The sequence below is a fragment of the Pristis pectinata genome, chromosome 4 (assembly GCF_009764475.1).
Source record: "Pristis pectinata isolate sPriPec2 chromosome 4, sPriPec2.1.pri, whole genome shotgun sequence".
Lineage (NCBI taxonomy): Eukaryota > Metazoa > Chordata > Chondrichthyes > Rhinopristiformes > Pristidae > Pristis > Pristis pectinata.
The window spans coordinates 61,925,530-61,937,843 of record NC_067408.1 but is presented as its reverse complement, the minus strand read 5'-3'; positions in this window follow the sequence as shown (position 1 = coordinate 61,937,843).

Here is a 12,314-nt window from a genome sequence, read left to right as displayed (position 1 = left end):
GCAGTGTGGATACTGCGGCAGCAGGAACGTTTTCCAAAGGTGCTGAAACAAATCATTGGTGAAGGTTGATTGTCTGCAGACAAGTGATTAATGTGGACAAAGCAGGGTGCTTTCGTTAGAGGATGCCTCCTAGTACACATTCATCTCAAGGGATGAGAAAACTGCTCAAAGTTTAAGATAGCTAACAATTGCCATCAGTTCTCCTGGAGACGATGCTGAGTGTGACTATAACGTTCAGCCTCTCTCAATCCACCACTCAGAGAACCCAAAGGCTGTAAAGGGTATTCAATGGCTGATCTTCTAGTGTGACAATATAACAAAAAAGCCTGGAAAATGGCACTGCTCTTCCAAGACTATATTACATTGTTTCTGTCCCCCTTCATCGATCGACATTGTGCACAGAATAACAGGACAAAAAAGCCTTGCCAATAGTGCCCTTGAACATTTGGTTAATGTCAAGGATGTGACGGACTACATTCTGGTAGTGTTTTTGCCTGCACCCTCTCTCCCAACACCATTGGTACAAACAACAGACCAGGGTGCTTTTGCTATGTTTAAGGCTTACTGTGTGCAGTGTGTAATGAAGTGTTAACTGACAACAATAAACCTACCATTCAGGAAATTATCAAAAGCTACAATAATGAGAAAACAAAAACTTGAGGTTTCTAGGATCATTCTATTGCAGACTTAGCCCATTCACCTAGTCTCCTTGTCACCTCTCTCACCAGCTTTCATAAATGAGAAATGTCCGAATGTCTTGGAGGAATGAATCTTGGGACTCAGTTTCCTTCCCTGAAGTATCACAGTTGGGGCTCCTATATCAATGCCTCTTGGGAAGATGCAATAATGGATGGAGGAATTTAGGGACCGGCTATGCACATGGCTCCTATGGGTTTGTGAAGCTGAAATTTTTAAGAAAATATTGTGATGTTGTAAATCTCAGTGTTAGTATTGTGATGAGGCTGGGTTAATGAAGTAGACTTGGATGATATAGAAGAGCTGCTGAGCTCACAGTTGACCAACAATGGACCATCATGAGCAAACACTCACCACAAGAGGTTTTCAGGGGCATTCTGGCACATCAAGACAATGGAAGTCAATTTAATCAATAACAATCCCAACATGGAGGGCAGCATCATATGTGGCCATATGAAGGAAAATGCTGTGATTTGCTTCTCAGCTTTATCAATGATGACAAGAAGAACTGTCCAGATGTCCACTTCTGCCTCCTCAGGTATCCAGGACACAATGATGTCAGTGAATTGGAACAGCAGTTTAAAATGTTTGCAAGTGTGTTCAAAGGAGAAAGAGGAAAAACTATACACTCAAACCAAAAAAACAAGACTAAATAACACTAATGGATGAATAAGAACACAAGGGAAAATCTAGGGGTAATGATAGAGGCGTACACCACTTGCATGAAGAGTAAACACAAGAATACAAGGAAAGGTGAAAATCAATTAGTAAAGCAAAAAGAAATTTTGAAAATTTATCAGTGGACAAAACAAAATAGCAAAAAATTTACAGGATCATCAACTAAAAAAGGACAGCATAGGGGCATTTATCAAGTCAGAAATATTAAAAAATTATTTGCCTTATTATTTACCAGAGCAACTGATCAGACAGACATCATCAGATTGGAAATAATCTAAGTGAACTTAAAGTAAAAGGATAAATATTAAATTAATTTAAGTCTCTCAACTAGGATGGTTGTATCCACATACTGTAAAGACATGGCTGAGGCAATATAACCATAATACCATTGCTAATATTGCATCTATATTTCAGGTGATAGAAAACTTCCATGGAAATAAATACCAGTCAGCTTGACATTAGTGATAGGAAAAATAATTGAACCCCCTTTTCAAGGAGTAAGAAGGAAAACATCCAGAAACCAAATGTCTTGATTGACTAATATGACTAAATTCTTTAAGGGGCTGGTAGAGTAGACAAGGGTGTTGTAGTAGCTGGAATGTATGCAGGTTTCCAAAAGACCAAGGATAAGGTGCCACATAATTAGCTAATGAATGTCAGAGCATGTGCAGTGAGCAGACAATTGATAGACTGGGCAGTGAATAAAATTTGATACCAAGCAACAGAGGGATTTGCCCGCAGATAGGTGTTAAGGTGTATTTTAAAGGAAGATAGAGGGATAAGGACGTTTAGAGGAACTTCCAAAGCTTGGGTGATGACAGCAGCTGAGAACATGGTTGCCAACAGCGGTGTCATGTAATTCAGATGATCAAGAGGCCAGCACTAATGTAATGCACAGCCCATGGAGAGCTCCAGGACCAGAGGAGGTTAGAGTTGATGAGTGTGCTAGGATTTAAACACACAGATGAGAATTTTAAATTTGAAGTACTCACTTTACTGGGAGTCGATAGAGTATACCTCTGAACAGATATAAGAGGTGATGGGTGAGAGGGGTGATGTGAGTTAGAATATGGACTCATGCTTCTGGAGGGTGAAAGTCAGAATTCCAGCCCAGAAAACACTGGAATCTGGAAGTAATAAAAGAGACTTTCAGCAAGAGAACATAGAACAGTACAACACAAGAACAGGCCCTTCGGCTGAACTAATTAAACATGTAATTAAAAGCTTAACTAAACTAATCCCTCCAGTTTCTACACAATCATGTGCCTATCTAAGAGCCTCTTAAATGCCTCTATTATATTTGCCTCCACTACCTCCTCTGGCAGCGCATTCCAGGTACCCACCACTCTCCTTGTGCATCTCCTTTGAACTTTCCCCCTCTCACCTTAGATGCATGCCCCCTAGTATGTCATTTCCAATCTAGGAAAAAGATACTGGCTGTCTATTCTGTCTATGCCTCTCATATCTTATAAACTTATAAGCCTCTGCCCCTCCAGAGAAAACCCATGTTTGTCCAACCTCTCCTTATAGCACATGTCCTCTAATCCAGGCAGCATCCCGGTAAACCTCTTCTGCATCCTCTCCAAAGCCTCTATGTCCTTTCTATAATGGGGCGACCTGACTTGAATGCAATACCCCAGATGCGGCCTGAACTGTTTAATAAAGCTGCAACATAACTTTCCGACTCTTGAACTCAGTGCCTTGACTAATAAAGGCAAGCATGCCATTTGCCCTCTTCACCATCCTATCAACCTGTGCAGCTACATTCAGGGAGCTATGGAGTTGGCCCCTGGATCCCAATGGCAAAAAATGGGTAAAATTAAAGAATCAGCATTTTCTTCAATAAAACAGTTATACAGCACAAAAACAGGCCCTTCGGCCCACTGAGTCTTCACTGACCATCAAGCACCCATCTACACTAATCCCATTTTCCTCATTTCCATCAATTCTCCCTAGATTCTACCCTCCCTCCGCAATAGTAACCCGGCTGCAGATTAAATCTCTATTTGCCGCTGATGCATTCCTGAATGCCCTCCTCACCTGTAATCTAAAAAGGGATGAATCTTATTTATACACTGCATAGAGCCATTCCTGACCTTGGGGCAACCCAGAGCTCTTCACAGTTAACAATGTGATTTGCCGCAACAGAATGCAATTGCAAAATACTTTGACATCATCAGGTGATATTTAATTAATTATTATCCATGTGTGCTACAACCTTGTGCATTGGATGAATAAAAACCTTTATCATGTTTTTGAGATTGTTTTCAATTGTGCTGTTGAATTAATGGTATTTAGTACCATGGAAAATTGGCAATGTGGAGTAAAATGCTTTGTTTACTCTATAGAGACGATATATGAATGACTTCAAGCTTTGGAGATCAGGTTTGGTGCATGATGAAGTCTAAGTCCAATTTTTGCACTACTTTAGGTTGCACTGCTCTGCCTCCGCACCATTCTGTTTTGTGCTTGTCACTGTATTTACTGTTGTATTTATTATTGCCATGTATACTGTTTACTCTGTGAGCTTTAAAATTGTCATGGACAGGGACAGGTGCAGAGAGGACAAGAAGATATTTAATTGGGGAAGGGCGAACTATGACGCTATAAGGAGATAACTTGGGAGTGTAAATTGGGATGTCGTTTTTGAAGGGAAATGTACTATGGAGATGTGGTCGATGTTCAGGGATCTTATGCAGGATGTTAGGGATAAATATGTCCCGGTGAGGCAGAGAAGGATGGCAGGGGTGAAGGAACCGTGGGTGACGAGAGAGGTGGAACGACTAGTTAGGGAGAAGAAGGTAGCATACATAAAGTATAAGCAGCAAGGTTCAGACAGGGCCCGTGAGGAATATAGAGTAGTGAGGAAGGAACTTAAGAAAGGGCTGAGGAGAGCTAGAAGGGGACATGAAAAGGCGTTGGCTAGTAGGGTTAAGGAAAATCCCAAGGCCTTTTTCACATACGTGAAGGGTAGGAGGATGGTTAGGGTAAAGGTAGGTCCGATTAAAGACAAAGGTGGGAGAATGTGCCTGGAGGCGGCAGAAGTGGGAGAAGTTCTCAATGAATACTTCTCTTCGCTATTCACCAAGGAGAGGGGTCTTGATGATGTGGAAGGGAGTGCTGGTAAGGGTAATGTTATCGAGGTTGTAGATATCAGAGAGAGGATGTGTTGAAGGTTGTTAAATAATATCAGGACAGATAAATCTCCAGGGCCTGACGGAATATTCCCCAGGCTGCTTCAAGAGGCGAGGGAGGAGATAGTTGAACTGCTGGTAAGGATCTTTGAGTCCTCGTCGTCCACAGGGATGGTACCGGAGGATTGGAGGGTGGCGAATGTTGTCCCCTTGTTCAAAAAAGGTAGTAGGGATAGTCCAGGGAATTACAGACCAGTGAGTCTCACATCTGTGGTGGGTAAGCTGTTAGAAAGGATTCTAAGAGATAGGATCTATGAACACCTAGAGAATCATAGACTGATTAGGGACAGCCAGCATGGCTTTGTGAAGGGAAGATCTTGCCTCACAAGCCTGATAGAGTTCTTTGAGGAGGTGACGAGGAAGATTGATGAGGGTAGTGTGGTGGATGTGGTCTATATGGATTTTAGTAAGGCGTTTGATAAGGTTCCTCATGGTAGGCTTCTTCAGAAGGTCAGAGGCCAAGGGATCCAGGGAAGCTTGGCTGTGTGGATTAGGAATTGGCTTGCCTGTAGAAAGCAGAGGGTTGTGGTGGAGGGAGTGCCCTCGGATTGGAGGGCAGTGACTAGTGGTGTCTTGCAGGGATTGGTTCTGGGACCTCTACTTTTTGTGATATTTATAGATGACTTAGATGAGGGGGTGGAAGGCTGGGTTAGTAAGTTTGAGGATGACACTAAGATTGGCGGTGTTGTGGATAGTGTGGAGGGCTGTCGGAGCTTACAGAGGGATATTGATAGGATGCAGAGCTGGGCTGACAAGTGGCAGATGGAATTCAATCCAGAGAAGTGTGAGGTGGTACACTTTGGAAGGACAAACTCCAGGGCAGAGTACAAGGTAAATGGCAAGGTACTTGGCAGTGTAGAGGAGCAGAGGGATCTGGGGGTTCATATTCACAGTTCACTGAAAGTTGCCTCACAGGTGGATAGAGCAGTTAAGGCGGCCTATGGGATGTTAGCTTTCATAAGTGGTGGGATTGAGTTTAAGAGCCGCGAAGTGATGATGCAGCTTTACAAAACTCTAGTTAGACCGCACTTAGAGTACTGTGTTCAGTTCTGGTCGCCGCATTATAGGAAGGATGTGGAGGTGTTGGAGAGGGCGCAGAGGAGATTTACCAGGATGCTGCCTGGATTAGAGCGTATGGAATATGAGGAGAAGCTTAAGGTGATAGGGCTTTATTCACTGGAAAGGAGGAGGATGAGAGGAGACATGATTTATATACCTCTATTGAGAGGAATAGAGAGATAGTCAGCACCTCCTTTCCAGGGCACCAATGCTCAAGACAAGAGGGCATGGCTTTAAGGTTATGGGTGGGAGGTTGAGGGAAGATGTCAGGGGGAGGTTTTTCACCCAGAGTGGTTGGTGCATGGAATGCACTGCCTGGGGTGGTGGTGGAGGCAGATACATTGGACAGGTTCAAGAGTTTGTTGGATAGGCATATAGAGGAATGTGAGATACAGGGATATGCAGGAGGAAAGGGTTAGATAGTGTGAGGGTGGTTTGATGCATGGCACAACATGGTGGGCCAAAGGGCCTGTTTTGTGCTGTATGGTTCTATGGTTCTTCACATGAACAAGGAATTTCATTGCACCCTGGTGTATATGACAATAAACTAATCTGAATCTGAATGCTGAACCACAGGGTCTGGACCACAGGTTTTGAGAGCAGACCTCATAATGTGCCTGGCCTGCCTAAAAGGTTAGAACATAGAACAATTACAGCACAATTCAGGCCCTTCCACCCACAAAGCTGTGCCAAACATGTCCCTACCCTTGAAATTACTAGGCTTATCCATAGCCCTCTATTTTACTCAGGCTCCATATACTGATCTAAACGGTCTCTTGAAAGACCCTATCGTATCCGCCTCCACCACCGTTTCCGGCAGCCCATTCCACGCACTCACCACTCTCTGAGTAAAAAAACTTACCCCTGACATCTCCTCTATACCTACTCCCCAGCAATTATTGCTACAATTATTCAGCAAAGGGGAAAATATTTTACATTTTTGACCATTTTGCTATGTGGGACCTCATGAAAATCCTTTCCGTGGTTGAAGTTGATTGTCTCTTTGGTGGGTTGGGTGGGTGTGTGTGTTTCAGTGGTGGAGTGAGTGAATGGTTTTGGATGGGGTGTCCGGTACAGTGCCAGGCTTCTTGAGTATTATTGAAGCTGCACTCATCTAGATAAGTGGAGAATATTCCATCACTTTCCTGACTTGAGCCTTGTAGATGGTGGACAGGCTTTGAGGAGTTAGGAGGTGAGTTACTTGCTATAGGATTCCTAGCCTCTGACTTGATTTTGTAACCTCATAGTATATATAGTTACTCCAGTTCAGTTTCTGGCTAATGGTAACCCCTAGGCTATTGATCGTGGGGGATTAAGTGATGGTAATATCATTGAATGTCAGGGAGTTTTGGATGGATTAATGAATAAGGAAGGATCAATGAACACATCACCTATTGGGGAAAGAGAAATGGTGGGATAAATATGTCAACTAAATGGGGAAGATTTTAAATTTTTAAATTTTATTCACAGTGTGGTAACAGTGTGGTAACAGGCCCTTCCGGCCCAACGAGTCCACGCTGCCCATTTTAAACCCAAATTAACCTACCTGTACGTCTTTGGGATATGGGAGGAAACTGGAGCACCCAGAGGAAACCCATGCAGACACGGGAGAATGTGCAAACTCCTTACAGACAGCAACAGGAATTGAACCCCGATCGCTGGCGCAGTAATAGCGTCGCGCTAACCGCTACGCTACCGTGCCACCCTTTGTAATTGAACAAAGATAGCATTGTTCAACTAATGGTAATAGAATGGGAAGAGATAATGAAAGGAGATAAGGGAGGAGCACTATAGCCTTGTGTTAAGGACTCCTTTCTGTAGCAATATATGAAAAGCCCAACAAATGAGAAATCATTGAGAGGACCCAGTCAGAGGAAACAGAGCAGGTAGAAGCCACGGGAGGATTTAGTGTCTAGCAGCCACAAGGTGAAGTGGTTTATGAGAGGTATAACTAAAACGGTGATCAATATAATAGATTGGAAGAGTTGTTAAGGTGGGAGAGGATGGAAATTGGCAAATCTGCAAAAAAAATGCAGACTGACAAAAAAATAGAACAGCAGTGGGAAATATTTAATATGATGTTCAGTAAGATTTGGGAGAAATGTATGCTACTCATAACAAGAACAAAGTGTCAAGTATAAAGAGCTGCTGATTTCCTCCAGCATTTGTTGTGTGTTGTTCAAGTATGAAGAGGCCTGGGTAAAATTAAAACTGAAGTACAAGGCATAAACTAAGTACATGGAGAGGATGACAAATAGATACCTGAATTTAAGAAGAAAGTCAAAAAATACAATTAGAAAATCTAAGAGGAAACATGAATTTAAAATACCAAGGAATATGAAAAAAAACATTGAGGCAACTAAGTAACAGTAAAAAGGCCAGATTGACAATGGCACTCACTCCAAAATACCAAAACGGTTACTGAAATAAAATACTGCAGATGATAGATATCTGAAATAAAAACTGGAGATACTCAGCAAGTCAGGCAGTATCTATGCAGAGAGGAACTGAATTAATGTTAAGATGACCTTTCATTAGAGTTAGAGATAAGCATGAAGAGAAAGTGGGAAGGAGAGGACAATGGGAAATTCTATTATAGAACAGCAGGGAAGTGAAATTAGATGACAATGAGATCGTGAAAAGTGGAAAGGGGTGGTTTAGGACAAGAGGAGATGTACATGGGACATATTTCATATTCTCCTACAACATAGGGGAAGTAATTTGGCCAATCCAGTCTATGCTATCTCTCAGAGCAATCCCATTCTCTTGCTTATTTCCCATTCCCTCATTTATTTCCCCATTATCCATTCTCTCATACATGCCTGCCCCTCTGATTCTTCCACCACCCACCTACACGAGGGGTAATTTACAGTAGCCAATTAACCCAAGAGCCAGCATGTTTTTGCGATGTGGAAGGAAACTAATAGCACAGCAAGCAGAGCCACTGCCTCACAGCTCCAACGACCCTGGTTCAGTCCTGACCTCGGGTGCTGTCGGTGTGGAGTTTGCATGTTCTCCCTGTGACTGCGTGGGTTTCTTCCCACATCCCAAAGGCATGCGGGTTGATGGGTTAACTAGCTGCTGTAAGTTGCTCCTGGTGTAGGTAGGTGGTAGAATTTGGGGGGGGGGGGGGGGGTGGTTGTTGGTGGGAGACATGCAAGAGAAACTAATGTGGTCTCAGGAAGTATCTGCAAACTCTACATTGACAGCAGCGGGTGTCAGGATCGAACCCTGTGAGATAACTGTTCCGCCTCCAAAACCACTGTACCCCCAGCATAACCATCATTACACAAAATCACAATATGAAATTACCAAAAAAATCTCCAGTTGCTGGAAATTTGAAACAAAAATAGAAAAGGCCGGAAATGAAACTGTTAAAACTGCTTTTTGAAAATCTTAAACTAAATTGTGTGCAATTCTGGTCACCTCGTTACAGGAAGGATGTGGGGGCTTTGGAAAGGGTGCAGAAGGTTCTGGATGCAGAGGTGCTGGATGCTGACTGGGTTAGAGGGCATGAGCTATAAGGAGAGGTTGGACAAGCTTTGGTTGTTTTCTCTGGCATCGGAGGCTGATGGAAGTTTATAATATTATGAGAAGCATAGATAGGGCAAAAATGTCAAATACTAGAGGGCGTGCATTTAAGATGAGGGGGGAAAGTTTAAAGGGGATGTGTGGGGCAAATTTTTTTTAAAACACGGAGAGTGGTAGGTACCTGGAAAGGGCTGCCAGGTATGGTGGTGGAAACAGATACGATAGTGGTGTTTAAGAGACTGTTATATGAATATGAAGGGAATGGAGGGATATCGATCATGACCAGGTAGAAGAGATTTAGTTGAATTTGGCATCATGTTCAGCACAGACATCATGGGCCAAAGGGCCTGTTCCTGTGCTGTACTGTTCTATGTAAATGTTGAGACCAGAAGGGCTGCAATGTGCCTTGCTGGAAAGTGAAGTGTTGCTCCTCAAGCTTGTGTTAAGCTTTTTTGGAACAGTAATTCAGAGTGGGAGGGAGAATTAAAGTGAGCAATCACCCTTGTGAATGGAATGAAGGTGTTCTGCGAACCTGTCATTTCAACGTGTGTGTACTATCTCTAACATAGAGATCTCATCATGAATGTGAGCACAGGTTCACTGCTTCTCCTTGGAACAATGATTGAGGTTCTGGGGGTGGGTAATAGGGTGGGTGTTGACAATACAAATAGTTGGGAAGGGGGTGAGCACACAAAAATGGTTATCAACAGGTTAGTGAGTGGGTAGAAAGATGGGAGGTTATTCACCATGTAAAAGCAGAATATTACTTAAATAGTATGACACTAATGAATGCTGGTTGAGAGACATCTTGGAGTCCTCATTCAAAAACACAGAAAGGTAGCATGCTGATACAGCAATAAGTAGAAAGTCAAACAGAATATTGCTCTTAATTACAAGTCGCATGGAGTAAGTTTTACTTCAACTGTACCAAGCTTCAATGAGACCATACCTGGAGTAGTGTATAGTTTTCATCTACTTATTGAAGGAAAGGTGCATTTATCTTGAAAGTGGTTTAGAGAAGGTTTACAGGATTAATTGCTGGGAATAAAGGCTGTCTTATGAAGAAATATTGAGTACATTGGCCTATATTCTCTGTGGTTTGGAAGGATGGGAGATGGTCTTATTGAAACATGTAAGATTCTGCGGGGGAAGCTTTCCCTTGTGTGAGAAAATAGAACTGGGGGTGGGTGGGGGTGAGGTGGTCTCAAAATAATGAGACATCCATTCTAGATAGAGACAAGGAAGAATTTCTTTTTTCAAAGGGTTGTGAATCTTTGGAATTTTGTAATGCTAAAGGTTGTTTATGCTAAGTCATAAGCTTGGATACATACTTTACATTACAGGGGAATCGAGAGTTATTAGGATCAGGTGGGAAAGTGATTGGACATGATTTTATTGAAGGGTGAAGCATCACAGAGGAAACACTTTGGAATGCTGAAAGGAGAAAGAAGGGGAAGCTGTGCTTGGTGGAGGTATCACATCGGAGGAGGAGGTTCACAAGAATGATCCCAGGAATGCATGGCTTAATCTATGAGGAACGTTTGATGTCTCTGGGCCTGTACTTGATGGAGTTCAGAAGGATAAGTGGGGAAGCTCATTGAAACCTACTGGATACTGAAAGACCTAGACAGGGTGGATGTGGAGAGGATTACTAGTAGAGTCCAAAATCCGAGGGCACAGCCTCAGAATAAAGGGAAGAAGAGGAACTGAGAAGAGGAGGAATTTTTTCAGCCAGAGAGTGGTGAATCTGTGGATTTCATTGCCACAGAGGGCAGTGGAGGCCAAGTCACTGGGTGAATTTAAGGCAAAGATTGATAGGTTCTTGATTGATAAGAGGGTTAAAGGTTACAAGGAGAAGGAAGGAGAATGGGGTTGAAAAGAAAATCAGCCATGATTGAATAGCAGAGCAGACTCGATGGGCCAAATGGCCTAATTCTGTACCTTTACCTTATGATCTTATGGAAGTGTCAGAAATGGCAGAGCGTGACAACGGAGGCTGCTGGGGTTGAAGATGATGACAGAAAGAACCCAAGTTTGGTTCTGGGAGGATGAAGAGGTGAGATTAGAAGTGTAAAGAATGGAGTAAACAGACACAATGGACCCGTCAACAATGACAGAGGATAATCTTCACTTCAGGGAGAATGCAGATCAAGAGTACCAGTGTGGAAACAGAAATGATTCAAGAAAACGGAGAAACTGGGTCCTTACAAGAAACAGGATGGGGGAAGGGTAGTCAAGGTAGATATGATATCTTTAGTAATCACATGTACATTGAAACACACAGTGAAATACATCTTTTTGCGGTGTTCTGGGGGCAGCCCACAAGTGTCGCCACGCTTCAGGCACCAACATAGCATGCCCACAACTTCCTAACCCGTACGTCTTTGGAATGTGGGAGGAAACCGGAGCACCCGGAGGAAACCCACGCAGACACGGGGAGAACGTATAAACTCCTTACAGACAATGGCTGGAATTGAACATGGGCCGCTGGCGCTGTAAAGCGTTACGCTAACTGCTACACTACCATGACTGCCCACCATCGATAGTGGATACCGGTTGCTAACCAATCTCTTAAAATTGACATAGAAAAGACAAGGAAGAGAAGATATGAATCAGAAATGGAAGGTAAAATTAGGGGGGAAACAGGCAGGAGATCATTAAATGTTCTATTCTGAGATGACAGCAGAAAGTTGCACTGATAAAATTATCAATGATCAGGGAAAAGAAGAGGGGAGAGACCAGAGTGGGGCTGGAACAAAGGATGTTTCACATATTCCATGGTGACAAGATGTTTGTAAGTTATAGTCAGGGAGAGATACAACATAGAAACAGGTCCTTCAGCTCACCAAGTCCATACCGATTATCAACCACCCATTTCCACATAATTCCCATTCTTGATTCTCCCCACGTTCTCATCAACTCCCCCAGATCCTACCCTCAGCTGCACATCCTCCCTCTGCCCTGCCCCTTTCCCTGCCCACCTCTCTCTCCACCCTGCCCTTAAGCCCCCTCCCTCCACCCTCTCCTCCCCTGCTTCGCTCTCCTTTCCCCACTCCTTCTCCCTCCCTCCTCCACCTCCCACTTCCCACCTCCCCTTTACTCCTCCCTCACCCTGCTCTCCTTTCCTCCCACTCCCTCCACTCCTCCCTATCTCCC